The sequence below is a fragment of the Panicum virgatum genome, chromosome 2N, assembly GCF_016808335.1.
Source record: "Panicum virgatum strain AP13 chromosome 2N, P.virgatum_v5, whole genome shotgun sequence".
Lineage (NCBI taxonomy): Eukaryota > Viridiplantae > Streptophyta > Magnoliopsida > Poales > Poaceae > Panicum > Panicum virgatum.
Genome location: NC_053146.1, coordinates 2,951,651 through 2,967,777, shown reverse-complemented (window position 1 = coordinate 2,967,777; position 16,127 = coordinate 2,951,651). Strand labels below are relative to the sequence as shown.

The following is a 16,127-nucleotide window of genomic DNA, read 5'->3' as shown; positions in this document are numbered from 1 at the left end:
TTGGATTCAAGGAAGAGGTGACTATAATATTAAATGTGCTTTCTGCATTTATTATCCTAGTCAAGAAAATAGGTTTACTTGTAGTATATGCTTAAAGCAAGCATGTGCTTCATGCTTAAAAGCTGGAAATCAAAGATGGAGACAGGAAGTAGAATTAGAAGAAGAAGATAAATTATTAACCAGAAGAGTTAGAAATTTAGAAAATAGAATAAATAGTTTAGAAGTGGAACTAGAAGAACTAAAAAGTAAGTTAGATCTCAGTGAGGTACAAAAGGCTGAAGAAAAGGCTGGTAAGAATATTGAGTTAAAGGATCAGACGATAATAAGCAACAAGGATAATAGTGCAATACAATCAAACAACAAAGATAATAGTACCATACAGTTAAAGGATGCTACAATAAACTTTGGTAGCAAATATATAGTCAAATTGCCATTTAAAGAAATTGTAGGAATAAGAATACCTGTGAAGGTAAAATTAACACTCACTATCACTTACAAAATATTAGCATTAGTTGATACTGGCTGTACCAAAAATATTATGCATGATAAATATTTTGTGAGATGCCCAGAAATAGTTCATACAATAGATCAAGAAAAGACAGATATATCCACTGATATGTCTGGAATAAAGAAGCTTCATAATCAATTAGCCTACAATATTGAGGTACAAATAAATAATACTAAATATATTATGGATGAGATTACAATAAGAGACTATCTATGATACATGATGATATGATTTTAGGACTAAGGTTTTTACAATTCTCGTTGCAAACAACGATCATACATGAGCAAGGAATTACATTTATTCCTTATCAAGATAATATCCCATACATAACAGAAGTACGTAAAACTATAAGTTCCAATACCGGAAAGTTCAATTTAGAACTCCAAGGAGCTGATGATAATGACCTTGATGATCATACAGACGAGGAGTTAGGTGAAAATATAGAAGAGTTTCATATGGCAAACTCATGTATAGAATGTATTAGTTTACAATCCTTTGCACCCAATTGGTATAGAGATATAAAATCTAAAAAAGATATAGATAAAATTGTGCAAAGATTAGAAGATATTCAAATAATTGGAGAAATACAAATGAAATATTGGGATAAGAATGGTATTGTGTATAAAATCAATATAATAAATCATAACTATATAATTAAGACAAGTCCTATTGAAGCTACACCTAAGGATATAGAAGAATTCAAGATGCATATTGAAGAGCTTTTAAAATTAGGAGCCATAAGAGAAAGTAGAAGTCCTCATAGGTCAGCTGCATTTATAGTAAGAAATCATGCAGAAATAGTTAGAGGAAAATCAAGAATGGTTATTAATTATAAAAGATTGAATGATAACACTATAGATGATGGTTATAACATCCCTATTAAGCAAGAATGGATCAATAGAATACAAGGAAGTAAATATTTCTCAAAGTTTGATTTAAAAGCTGGGTTTTGGCAAGTAAAGATGGCAGAAGAATCAATAGAGTGGACAACTTTTACGTGTCCTCAAGGCCATTTTGAGTGGTTAGTTATGCCTTTAGGATTAAAGAATGCCCCTGCTTTTTTTCAAAGAAAGATGCAGAATATCTTTAATGAAAACCAAGAATTTATACTGGTCTACATTGATGATTTGTTAATCTTTTCAAAATCCTATAAAGAACATATAGCTCATTTAGAAATATTTTTTAGAAAGGTAGAGCAGCATGGATTAATACTTTCTAAAAAGAAAATGGAAATATGCAAAGAAAAATAAATTTTTTAGGTCATGAAATTGGGGAAGGAAAAATTTATTTACAAGATCATATTGCAAAGAAAATTTTACAGTTTCCTGATGTTATGAATGACAAGAAGACATTGCAACAGTTTTTAGGAATAGTAAATTATGCTAGAAATTATATTGAAAACTTAGCCAAGTTGGCTGGACCATTGTATGCAAAGTTAAGAAAAAATGGGCAGAAGCATTTTAATTCTGAAGATATAAGATTAGTAAGAGTTATAAAAGAAAAGGTCAAAGAACTAAAACCTTTAGAATTACCTTTAGATGACTATTATTTTATTATAGAGACAGATGCATCTGAAATGGGATGGGGAGCTATATTAAAACAAAAGCCGAACAAGTACTCTCCAAAAACAGAAGAAAGAATATGTAGGTACGCTTCAGGGAAATATAAGTTAAAGGCTATAAATAACACTGATAGAGAAATATTAGCTGTAATAAATGCAATAAATGCTTTCAGATTATATTTAGGATTCAAAGAGTTCACAGTAAGGACAGACTGTGAAGCTATATGTAAATATCATAATAAAGTCAATAGTAAGAAAAGTTCAACTAGGAGATGGGTTTTATTTGAAGATATCATTACAGGAAATGGTTATAAAGTAATCTTCGAGCATATAAAAGGTAAAGATAATATCTTGCCTGATATATTTTCACGATCATCTATTTTGCAGGAATGAAGAGAGGAATGAGTCCTACTGGTGGTGAAAGTTTCGGCTTTGGAACTGAAAACAGATTGAGAATCTTTCCACCAAATACTTATAAATTTAAGCCTAAAGACCATATTGTCTTAGATGAAATACAAGAATGTGTTTTAGATAATTTTTGGTTCCAATATAATAATAAGAGAGATGATAGAGGTTATATGCTTGCAATATTAAATAGTTTAGCTGAATATTTTCATATGATCAATGGGAAGATAAAGCCAAAAGATCTATCGAGCAATATAGAAAAGAAACCCATATATGTCATATACAGGGGAAAGACACCAGGAATATATGTAACATTTGAAGAAGTTATAGCCCAGCAAATAGAAAGAGAAAAAGATGAAGGAATATCATGGAAAAAATACCTAGATATTGATCAAGCCCTATCATATGCAAGAAATATTTTAGGAATAAATTATTTCCTAGAGCCTGCAGCAAAAGAATATATTCAAAAATACAGAAAGGCAAATGAGCTAAAGACAAACTTGCCTGGAATAAATATAAGAGAATATGGACCTTCAAGAATACCCACATATAAGGATGCTGTAAAAAAAAGAAGCATCAAATGAAGAATATGTTGAAAAGAAGATCAAAGAAAGGCTAGATTCAATAATTCCTCAATTAAAGAAAGATATAAAAGAAGAAATATGGCAAGAAGTGAAGCATGAAATAAAAGAAAATTTTGATGCCATAAAGAAGGACTATGAAGAGAATATAAAGAAGGATTATGAATCAAAAATGAATATGCCAATATCTGATGATGATATGATGGATATTCGTGGTCATGGACAGCAACAAGAGTATTAAGAATTATATATTATGAAAATTAAATATGTGTTAATATTTAAATACCTGCCAGTGTTGATAAGGTGTTATCAACAATTCCGCCGTGGGATAAACATGCCAGAGCATTTGCTTGATGTCTGCGACATCAATCATTCGGGCGTGGAAGACTATACACCGAATATATTCTCGAATATATCCAGAGAATATCACGTGAAGGAAGTGGACAAGGCAAAAGGAATAAACAGTAATTTCAACAGTGAGTTCTACTGTATCCAGGACAATTATTGAAGCCAGCGTTATCGTCCAGCTGTCCAGGCAACAGTAAAGGAAGATAATTAAAGACGCCGGGTGTCCAGCGCTTCCTTAAGCCTGAAGGCTCCTCCCGTCTATAAAAGGAGAGGCCAGACGCACGCATTCGACACGACGACGGACAACGAACCAGACGAAGAACTCAGAGCGCATCCACCACCACTCCACCTAATTAATAGCCATCTCACTCCCATTGTAATATAGAAATAAGGGAGCTGCTGTAGCCGCCCTTCGCCTGTAAGGTAATCCACGGTTGTGTAAGTGCTTGGGGCTTCCCGAAAGAGAAAGCCGTATGTAAGTTTGCTCTGCGGAAATGGATTAAGCTTTCCTGTGAATTTCCCTGCTTTCCTTTGAGCTCGTGCACACGGGGTGATGTCTCTACGCTAGGGACCCTAGAGGAGAAACCTCTGCGTTGAGTTGCTCTCGTTTAGCCCATGGAGAGGCGTCTGAGAGAGCCTGTGTCCGCAGAGAAGTGTTCCCTTCGGGTGGAACTGCCTGGGGAGACGGTAGGGCCTGAGTCCTGTGTACGCGTGGCCGGGGTTAGTTCGGGAGAAGACCGGGTAGGCCTGGTTCTGAAGCAAGCTAGCGATGCATGCGGTGAGTACCGAGTAGGATTTACACAAGCATAAGACACTCCACCGGCTGAAATTTTGGTTTCGCCAACCTGCCAAGATCCTGAGAAGCACGCATTACCCATACTCTGCATATTCAATAATCACGCACTCACAAGAGGTCGCTATCACCCAATAGCTAGTAGCCTTGAATATTTGCTAATCACCTGCATAAGAATCACGCACTCATCCACCATCCCCGAAGGTCGCTATCGTTGAATAGCATCGCACACCCATACTGCATCCACTCATCATAATCAAGTGCCACATAATTTGCATAATCACAAGAAGTGCTCTGCATAGTGGATCGAATAGTAAGTGAATTTGGGTGCCAGAGCCACTCAGTTGAAGTGCTCGAGCGCTATTCATATTCCGAATTTGAATAGTACCTGATATTTTGAATAGTGCCACGAATTTGAATAGTAACTGCTGAATTTGAATAGTGTCGTGAATAGTAACCCGTGATTTTGAATTTGAATTTCGAAAAATTCGTTTTCCTGCGCGGTTCCCGTTTGTTTCCCCCGTACTGGTATCCGAGCCGTGGTTATTAATATTTGAATTTTAGGGAATTGCAATACTCTGTCAAAATTGAAAAGCTACATTATTTAAATTTAGAAGTCAATACCGGAAAGACTGTTAGTACTAAAGAAAATATAAATATTAGGTGCAGAATAAATAGTTCTGAAGAACATACTTGGCATACCTCTCACGGTCAGATAAATTTAATAGTAGATTTAATTCATAACTTTTATATAACTTGGGGTAAAAGACAAGACGATTTAGAATTAAAATTTGAAAGATTACAGAAAGAACATAAGCATCTAGAAGAGCAATATTTAGTAGCAAATAATAAATTAGAATTAGCTTTGCAAGCTTTGGAAGAAAGTAAAATATTTCTGGGAAAGATTAGTCAAAATAGTGATTATATTAAAAGGGATATATCTTATTTATTCAATAAACTAGAAAGTACTAATATTGCTGAGCATAGTAAAGAAATTGTGTTGTCATTATCCGGAATACTAGAGGTTACTAGATCATTAAATTCGGATAAATGGAAGTATCTGACAGCCTCACTAGAAGAGACCAGTGTCTCCTGGTAGTGCAAAAAGATACTAGGCCTTTAAGCCTAATGGATAAATTTAAAGGAGGATGTGATGAAGTTGAAACTTTAGAAGATATGATAGATGTAGAAAGTGACCTTAAAAGATACCAGAAGGACACTTTAAGAAAAATAAGACCGCAACAATTATATCAAATGGGTTGGTTTGAGTATAAAAGTGGACTATACAGAATATCTAGAGAAGTTGAATTAAGTGTTTTAACAGAACCTGTTCAGCTAAGAATTGTTAGTAAGCAAATTGAGAAAAGACTGAAATATACTAGATATAAATACATACATCAAGGAATGTATATTACAGGAATTAAAGGAATGACAAGGAAGAAATTAGGAACAAAAGTTTTAATCACTCTATTAGATAAAAGATGGGAATCAGTACACAAAGCATCATTAGGTTTCTTAGAAGCGGACATGAATGAAAATATACTAATAACATATATAGCTCCAGATTTAATAATGACAATAAAAGAATTTATAGACAAAATGGTATTTGCTTTCCAGACCAAAAGTTATGAAGACTTTAAAGGTACCAATTTATTAGTAAGCATAGAATTCATTGGAAGATTAACCAATAGAAGTGGAACTCGATATAAAGTAAATGTGAATAATGTAATAGAAAGTATGCAATCTAAAGGAATAAATTTTAGGAGTCCTCTTAAAGTCAGCTCGGAAGAAAGAGCAGGAGAAGAATGGAATATTGCTGCTTTAATAGAACCAAATATTTTAAAATAGCCTGAAGATTACATAAGCTATGAAAATAGAAAGGGGCAAACTTGTATTAGGTTTGTAGATTATAAAGAAAAAAGTCTGGATGATTTAGAAGCATCTAGTTCTGAATCAAATGTAGAAGAAAATAGAAGACATAGTGTATGTGAATTTATGGAAAAATTAGACATTGATAATGAAATAAAACATTATGAGCAAAAGCTAAGTAAGATTCCTGATGAATATAATACTTCAATGCTTGTGAATGGTCTGCTATAAGAGAAAAGGAAATTTACTTTAGACGAGAAATTTATAGGCTTAACAAAATTAAAAAGGAAAGAGAGTTAAATAGTAGAAAGGTTTATACACCAGTAAAACAAAATAAAAATGAGTTGAAACTACAAGATAATTTAGATAATAAAGAATTAAAGTTGCAAAAGGAAAATGAAGTAAAGATAGAGAATACAGAAGAAGATATTATTAGTGAAGAGGAACAGTGGGAAATTAATAATAAGTATTTATTAGAAAGTTATGAGGAAAAGGATGAAGATATAAATGAGTCATATAGCAATGATTTAGAAATACATATGTCTTTACAAGACAAAGATAATGCTATAGAAGCAATGGATCTTGACTCTAGTTCATCTAAAAGAAGACGAGGTCTAGAAATAAAAACTGAAGTTCATCTAAAAGAAGACGAGGTCCAGAAATAAAAACTGAAGAAGAAAAAGAAAGACCTTCTAGAATGTCAGGAACTTGGCCACCAGAAAAGGAAGAACCTTCATATAGCTATATACCTGGACAAAATAAATATATGGGTTCAAAAGGAAGACAATTTGAAAAGACAGTTCAATTTCAAAATTATAGAAGTGATGGTGCTATATTAAACTTAGCAGCACATGACCCTATAGATTGGCAGAATATAATCAGTATATGGAAAGGATTGATAGTGCAAAAATACATACAAAATTAGCCTAATATTGGAAATAGAGTAGAAGATATGCTTACATATTTAGAAACATTTTTAGGAGAATCAGCTAAGGTTTTATGGGAACAATGGGTAGAAGCCTTTCCTAATTACTATGAAGAGTTAAAAAGAGCCGGTAGTAATCCATATAATTTTGCAAATATTATTTGAAGCATTGTTATAGGAGAAGATCCTGAATTAGGATATACTACCTTGCAAAATGAAAGATTAAAAGAAATAGAAAAGCTACCTTGCAAACTGGAAAGGAATAAAAGAGTTCTCTTAGCATTATTTGTATAATGCTACAACTGCTAAGCAAGGATATAATAAAGGAATCGTAGAAAGATACTTTAATAAGTTGCCAGACCCTTTAGGGTCCATGATATTTGAAGAATATAAAAAGGAATACAAAGAATATAATATTTCTCAAGCTATAACATTTGTTTTTAAGCAGCTTAGAAAGATATGCACAAATATACAAGCCCAAAGGTCAATGAAACAATCAGATTATAATTTTTGCAACAAGATAGTTCAAATACTATTGACATATGGAGAAGAGAGATCTAGAAATAAAAGATATCCAAGGAATTACAAGAAGGGAAATGTAAAAACAAAGAAGAGATATTTTCTGAGGAGATCAGATAATAGAGCTCCTTTCCTTCATAAAAGAAATGTACGAAGATATAATCCTAGAAAGAATTATGATAGCACATGTAGGTGTTTTATATGCAACTCACCAGATCATTTAAGTAAAACTTGCCCTAATAAAGATAAGAAAATGTATTCTAGTAAGCAAGAAGAATAAGAAAAGGTGTTAATAATAGATAGTGTGAATGAGAATATCTTAGTTTGTGATGATGATATAATGGACGATGAGTCAATATATTCTATAATAGAAACAAACGAAGTAGAATATGATGAAGAAAATGAATCAAGTGAGGAAGAATTAGATTTAATTGATGAATTAGCTGGTCTAAAAATAGAAATTATGGATCAAGTAATTTGCAATCATGAATGTGATTATAAAGAAGGTAAGTCTAGCATAAAATGTGTATATTGCATATATTATCAAGACCCAGGAGAAAGAGCAACATGTAGTCTTTGTTTAAGACAAGCCTGTATGGCATGTCTAGAACAGAAAAATAACGAGAAAGTGGAAAATAAGTTAGAATTAGTAGAAGATGTTAGTTTAAAGAAGGAGAATAAATATTTAGGCAATACTCCACAAGAGTTTTTAGTTCTTAGAATAAGTTTTAAGACTGAGCAAGTCCTGTCATGTTTCACGCAGGATATTATAGATCTAATATGGAGCAAATATGCTGAAAGATAATACAAAACCTTTCTTGATATACAAAATTATTTTATAAAATTATATCAAGGAAAAGAAAGGCAAATAGGAATAATTGCCAAAGCAAATATCTTTCCTTTACTCCATATTGATGATAAATTAATTGTCAAGCCTCGTCATAAATTTATAATATTCAAGGCTGATATAAATTTAAAATACTTCAGAAGTATACAAAGAAATACTGGTAATGATATCTCTTTACAAACTATTATAGACCATGGGTTAGCTCATGATATATATGGAACTCTTGGAGAAATATGTCAATCAGACCTTGGAATGGCTATTAAAGAAGCAGCTAAAAAATTAGCTTGTGTCCAAGGAAGATATAGAATTAGATTCTACTCTAATCCACCAAAATTTACACAACCTATAAGACCATCAAGCCATGATATTTATATTACAAAAGGATCATATAAATTTCCTACTACTTGGTCTTCTGATATATGGCAGAATTATGAAGAGTTATTCGCCAATAATGCAAATCATGACAAGTGGAGGATATTTACTGAAGCAAGAGAAATAGAAGGAAATACAAAATTTGATACTGAATATTATATGATGTATCAAAATAAGATAATAAAAATATTCCTACGAGAATATTATGGCAAAAATAGTATTATACAAAGAGAAGTGGGAAGACTGATAAAGCCTAATTATGGTACAGAATGTGAACTAAGAAAAGAATAACGAGAATTGTTGGCATGGTATGAAATATGGCAGCCAGAAGATGTTGATACTGAAGTGGAAGAAATATTACAAGAAGAATATCAGCAAGATTAATATTAATGTTTCTAGAAAGTTGATAAGGTGTTATCAACAATTCCGCCGTGGGATAAACATGCCAGAGCGTTTGCTTGATGTCTGCGACATCAATCATTCGGGCGTGGAAGACTATACACCGAATATATTCTCGAATATATCCAGAGAATATCACGTGAAGTGGACAAGGCAAAAGGAATAAACAGTAATTTCAACAGTGAGTTCTACTGTATCCAGGATAATTATTGAAGCCAGCGTTATCGTCCAGCTGTCCAGGCAACAGTAAAGAAAGATAATTAAAGACGCTGGGTGTCCAGCACTTCCTTAAGCCTGAAGGCTCCTCCCGTCTATAAAAGGAGAGGCCAGACGCACACATTCGACACGACGACGGACAACGAACCAGACGAAGAACTCAGAGCGCATCCACCACCACTCCACCTAATTAATAGCCATCTCACTCCCATTGTAATATAGAAATAAGGGAGCTGCTGTAGCCGCCCTTCGCCTGTAAGGTAATCCACGGTTGTGTAAGTGCTTGGGGCTTCCCGAAAGGGAAAGCCGTATGTAAGTTTGCTCTGTGGAAATGGATTAAGCTTTCCTGTGAATTTCCCTGCTTTCCTTTGAGCTCGTGCACACGGGGTGATGTCTCTACACTAGGGACCCTAGAGGAGAAACCTCTGCGTTGAGTTGCTCTCGTTTAGCCCATGGAGAGGCGTCTGAGAGAGCCTGTGTCCGCAGAGAAGTGTTCCCTTCGGGTGGAACTGCCTGGGGAGACGGTAGGGCCTGAGTCCTGTGTACGCGTGGCCGGGGTTAGTTCGGGAGAAGACCGGGTAGGCCTGGTTCTGAAGCAAGCTAGCGATGCATGCGGTGAGTACCGAGTAGGATTTACACAAGCATAAGACACTCCACCGGCTGAAATTTTGGTTTCGCCAACCTGCCAAGATCCTGAGAAGCACGCATTACCCATACTCTGCATATTCAATAATCACGCACTCACAAGAGGTCGCTATCACCCAATAGCTAGTAGCCTTGAATATTTGCTAATCACCTGCATAAGAATCACGCACTCATCCACCATCCACGAAGGTCGCTATCGTTGAATAGCATCGCACACCCATACTGCATCCACTCATCATAATCAAGTGCCACATAATTTGCATAATCACAAGAAGTGCTCTGCATAGTGGATCGAATAGTAAGTGAATTTGGGTGCCAGAGCCACTCAGTTGAAGTGCTCGTGCGCTATTCATATTCCGAATTTGAATAGTACCTGATATTTTGAATAGTGCCACGAATTTGAATAGTAACTGCTGAATTTGAATAGTGTCGTGAATAGTAGCTCGTGATTTTGAATTTGAATTTCGAAAAATTCGTTTTCCTGCGCGGTTCCCGTTTGTTTCCCCCGTACTGGTATCCGAGCCGTGGTTATTAATATTTGAATTTTAGGGAATTTGTGATATATTTTAGAGTACAAGAATCAGTAGAATATCTCAGTTGAGTTTAAAATGGAAGCTTTAGAAAATGAAATTAAGCAGTACGAATTTAAACTAAGTAAAATTCCTGATGAATATAATACTTCTATGTTATGTGAGTGGTCTGCTATTAGAGAAAAAGAAATTTATTTCATTAGAAAGATAGCTTATTTAAAAAAGATATCTAAAGAAAGAGAGCTAAATGATAAGAAATATAAAGCGTCAGTTGTGATAAAGAAGTGGAAGATGAATCAAACCTAAAAGATACGCAGAGATATAAAGCTAAAAGGGATCCAGACACTCATAAAGGTAATATTATGATAGATAATGTGTTAAAAGAGGACAAACAACCAGAGTCTATGAATAAGCTTTTAGAAAGTTATGAAGACGAAGAACATAATGCCCAACAATACAGAGACTTTATAGATTCTCTAGATGATGAAAGTTTATATAATCTGGATAATACTATGGATACATTAGAAATAAATAGTGAAAGAATTAATACCTTAGAGGAGGTTAAAACTGAATTAATGGATCAAAGAAATTGCGATCATGATTGGATTCAAGGAAGAGGTGACTATAATATTAAATGTGCTTTCTGCATTTATTATCCTAGTCAAGAAAATAGGTTTACTTGTAGTATATGCTTAAAGCAAGCATGTGCTTCATGCTTAAAAGCTGGAAATCAAAGATGGAGACAGGAAGTAGAATTAGAAGAAGAAGATAAATTATTAACCAGAAGAGTTAGAAATTTAGAAAATAGAATAAATAGTTTAGAAGTGGAACTAGAAGAACTAAAAAGTAAGTTAGATCTCAGTGAGGTACAAAAGGCTGAAGAAAAGGCTGGTAAGAATATTGAGTTAAAGGATCAGACGATAATAAGCAACAAGGATAATAGTGCAATACAATCAAACAACAAAGATAATAGTACCATACAGTTAAAGGATGCTATAATAAACTTTGGTAGCAAATATATAGTCAAATTGCCATTTAAAGAAATTGTAGGAATAAGAATACCTGTGAAGATAAAATTAACACCTACTATCACTTACAAAATATTAGCATTAGTTGATACTGGCTGTACCAAAAATATTATGCATGATAAATATTTTGTGAGATGCCCAGAAATAGTTCATACAATAGATCAAGAAAAGACAGATATATCCACTGATATGTCTGGAATGAAGAAGCTTCATAATCAGTTAGCCTACAATATTGAGGTACAAATAAATAATACTAAATATATTATGGATGAGATTACAATAAGAGACTATCTATGATACATGATGATATGATTTTAGGACTAAGGTTTTTACAATTCTCTTTGCAAACAACGATCATACATGAGCAAGGAATTATATTTATTCCTTATCAAGATAATATCCCATACATAACAGAAGTACGTAAAACTATAAGTTCCAATACCGGAAAGTCCAATTTAGAACTCCAAGGAGCTGATGATAATGACCTTGATGATCATACAGACGAGGAGTTAGGTGAAAATATAGAAGAGTTTCATATGGCAAACTCATGTATAGAATGTATTAGTTTACAATCCTTTGCACCCAATTGGTATAGAGATATAAAATCTAAAAAAAGATATAGATAAAATTGTGCAAAGATTAGAAGATATTCAAATAATTGGAGAAATACCAATGAAATATTGGGATAAGAATGGTATTGTGTATAAAATCAATATAATAAATCCTAACTATATAATTAAGACAAGTCCTATTGAAGCTACACCTAAGGATATAGAAGAATTCAAGATGCATATTGAAGAGCTTTTAAAATTAGGAGCCATAAGAGAAAGTAGAAGTCCTCATAGGTCAGCTGCATTTATAGTAAGAAATCATGCAGAAATAGTTAGAGGAAAATCAAGAATGGTTATTAATTATAAAAGATTGAATGATAACACTATAGATGATGGTTATAACATCCCTATTAAGCAAGAATGGATCAATAGAATACAAGGAAGTAAATATTTCTCAAAGTTTGATTTAAAAGCTGGGTTTTGGCAAGTAAAGATGGCAGAAGAATCAATAGAGTGGACAGCTTTTACGTGTCCTCAAGGCCATTTTGAGTGGTTAGTTATGCCTTTAGGATTAAAGAATGCCCCTGCTTTTTTCAAAGAAAGATGCAGAATATCTTTAATGAAAACCAAGAATTTATACTGGTCTACATTGATGATTTGTTAATCTTTTCAAAATCCTATAAAGAACATATAGCTCATTTAGAAATATTTTTTAGAAAGGTAGAGCAGCATGGGTTAATACTTTCTAAAAAGAAAATGGAAATATACAAAGAAAAGATAAATTTTTTAGGTCATGAAATTTAGGAAGGAAAAATTTATTTACAAGATCATATTGCAAAGAAAATTTTACAGTTTCCTGATGTTATGAATGACAAGAAGACATTGCAACAGTTTTTAGGAATAGTAAATTATGCTAGAAATTATATTGAAAACTTAGCCAAGTTGGCTGGACCACTGTATGCAAAGTTAAGAAAAAATGGGCAGAAGCATTTTAATTCTGATGATATAAGATTAGTAAGAGTTATAAAAGAAAAGGTCAAAGAACTAAAACCTTTAGAATTATCTTTAGATGACTATTTTTTTTATTATAGAGACAGATGCATCTGAAATAGGATGGGGAGCTATATTAAAACAAAAGCCGAACAAGTACTCTCCAAAAACAGAAGAAAGAATATGTAGGTACGCTTCAGGGAAATATAAGTTAAAGGCTATAAATAACACTGATAGAGAAATATTAGCTGTAATAATGCAATAAATACTTTTAGATTATATTTAGAATTCAATGAGTTCACAGTAAGGACAGACTGTGAAGCTATATGTAAATATCATAATAAAGTCAATAGTAAGAAAAGTTCAACTAGGAGATGGGTTTTATTTGAAGATATCATTACAGGAAATGGTTATAAAGTAATCTTCGAGCATATAAAAGGTAAAGATAATACCTTGCCTGATATATTTTCACGATCATCTATTTTGCAGGAATGAAGAGAGGAATGAGTCCTACTGGTGGTGAAAGTTTCAGCTTTGGAACTGAAAACATATTGAGAATCTTTCCACCAAATACTTATAAATTTAAGCCTAAAGACCATATTGTCTTAGATGAAATACAAGAATGTGTTTTAGATAATTTTTGGTTCCAATATAATAATAAGAGAGATGATAGAAGTTATATGCTTGCAATATTAAATAGTTTAGCTGAATATTTTCATATGATCAATGGGAAGATACAGCCAAAAGATCTATCGAGCAATATAGAAAAGAAACCCATATATGTCATATACAGGGGAAAGACACCAGGAATATATGTAACATTTGAAGAAGTTATAGCCCAGCAAATAGAAAGAGAAAAAGATGAAGGAATATCATGGAAAAAATACCTAGATATTGATCAAGCCCTATCATATGCAAGAAATATTTTAGGAATAAATTATTTCCTAGAGCCTGCAGCAAAAGAATATATTCAAAAATACAGAAAGGCAAATGAGCTAAAAACAAACTTGCCTGGAATAAATATAAGAGAATATGGACCTTCAAGAATACCCACATATAAGGATGCTGTAAAAAAAGAAGCATCAAATGAAGAATATGTTGAAAAGAAGATCAAAGAAAGGCTAGATTCAATAATTCCTCAATTAAAGAAAGATATAAAAGAAGAAATATGGCAAGAAGTGAAGCATGAAATAAAAGAAAATTTTGATGCCATAAAGAAGGACTATGAAAAAAATATAAAGAAGGATTATGAATCAAAAATGAATATGCCAATATCTGGTGATGATATGATGGATATTCGTGGTCATGGACAGCAACAAGAGTATTAAGAATTATATATTATGAAAATTAAATATGTGTTAATATTTAAATACCTGCCAGTGTTGATAAGGTGTTATCAACAATTTCGCCGTGGGATAAACATGCCAGAGTGTTTGCTTGATGTCTGCGACATCAATCATTTGGGCGTGGAAGACTATACACACCAATATAGTCTCGAATATATCCAGAGAATATCACGTGAAGGAAGTGGACAAGGCAAAAGGAATAAATAGTAATTTCAACCGTGAGTTCTACTATATCCAGGACAATTATTGAAGCCAGCGTTATCGTCCAGCTATCCAGGCAACAGTAAAGGAAGATAATTGAAGACGCCGGGTGTCCAGCGCTTCCTTAAGCCTGAAGGCTCCTCCCGTCTATAAAAGGAGAGGCCAGACGCACGCATTCGACACGATGACGGACAACGAACCAGACGAAGAACTCAGAGCGCATCCACCACCACTCCACCTAATTAGTAGCCATCTCACTCCCATTGTAATATAGAAATAAGGGAGCTGCTGTAGCCGCCCTACGCCTGTAAGGTAATCCACGGTTGTGTAAGTGCTTGGGGCTTCCCGAAAGGGAAAGCCGTATGTAAGTTTGCTCTGCGGAAATGGATTAAGCTTTCCTGTGAATTTCCCTGCTTTCCTTTGAGCTCGTGCACACGGGGTGATGTCTCTACGCTAGGGACCCTAGAGGAGAAACCTCTGCGTTGAGTTGCTCTCGTTTAGCCCATGGAGAGGCGTCTGAGAGAGCCTGTGTCCGCAGAGAAGTGTTCGCTTCGGGTGGAACTGCCTGGGGAGACTGTAGGGCCTGAGTCCTGTGTACGCGTGGCCGGGGTTAGTTCAGGAGAAGACCGGGTAGGCCTGGTTCTGAAGCAAGCTAGCGATGCATGCGGTGAGTACCGAGTAGGATTTACACAAGCATAAGACACTCCACCGGCTGAAATTTTGGTTTCGCCAACCTGCCAAGATCCTGAGAAGCACGCATTACCCATACTCTGCATATTCAATAATCACGCTCAAATAATCACGCACTCACAAGAGGTCGCTATCACCCAATAGCTAGTAGCCTTGAATATTTGCTAATCACCTGCATAAGAATCACATACTCATCCACCATCCACGAAGGTCGCTATCCTTGAATAGCATCGCACACCCATACTGCATCCACTCACCATAATCAAGTGCCACATAATTTGCATAATCACAAGAAGTGCTCTGCATAGTGCATCGAATAGTAAGTAAATTTGGGTGCCTGAGCCACTCAGTTGAAGTGCTCGTGCGCTATTCATATTCCGAATTTGAATAGTACCTGATATTTTGAATAGTGCCTATATATATATGTAACCACGAATTTTCATAATGATATACAGTTAAAAAGAGGTTATTTGGATCAGAAAATTTGTTTCTGAGTCGAGAAGCTGGTCTAATATTCTAAATTCGAAAAGGGTATGGGCTTTGATCATTCAGGTTTTGCCAATCCATAAACTGCATCGTATAATAACCGTGGATATCAGGCGTAGTCAATTAAATATGATAAATGAATTACTCTGCCACTGCTAGAACAAAGATTTATTTATACAGAACTAACCATGTAAGTATTGGTTCTCAAAATTTTACTGGTTGTTCCAAATCTTGTGTTCAGGTTACTTACCTCCTAGAGCCCCCAACTCCAAGGAATTCGAGTTTAAAACATTCCCTCCTCTATTTATGATTTATGA

The 16,127-nt window shown here is 34.1% G+C and overlaps 1 long non-coding RNA gene across 1 annotated transcript; it reads left to right on the top strand.

The window, feature by feature from the left end:
- The first annotated feature begins 1,767 nt into the window (after nt 1-1,767).
- Nucleotides 1,768-2,646, top strand: LOC120663047. Its single transcript, XR_005670290.1, has 2 exons — nt 1,768-2,155; nt 2,457-2,646. It is a non-coding gene; the product is annotated as an uncharacterized LOC120663047 (long non-coding RNA).
- The last annotated feature ends 13,481 nt before the right edge of the window (nt 2,647-16,127 follow it).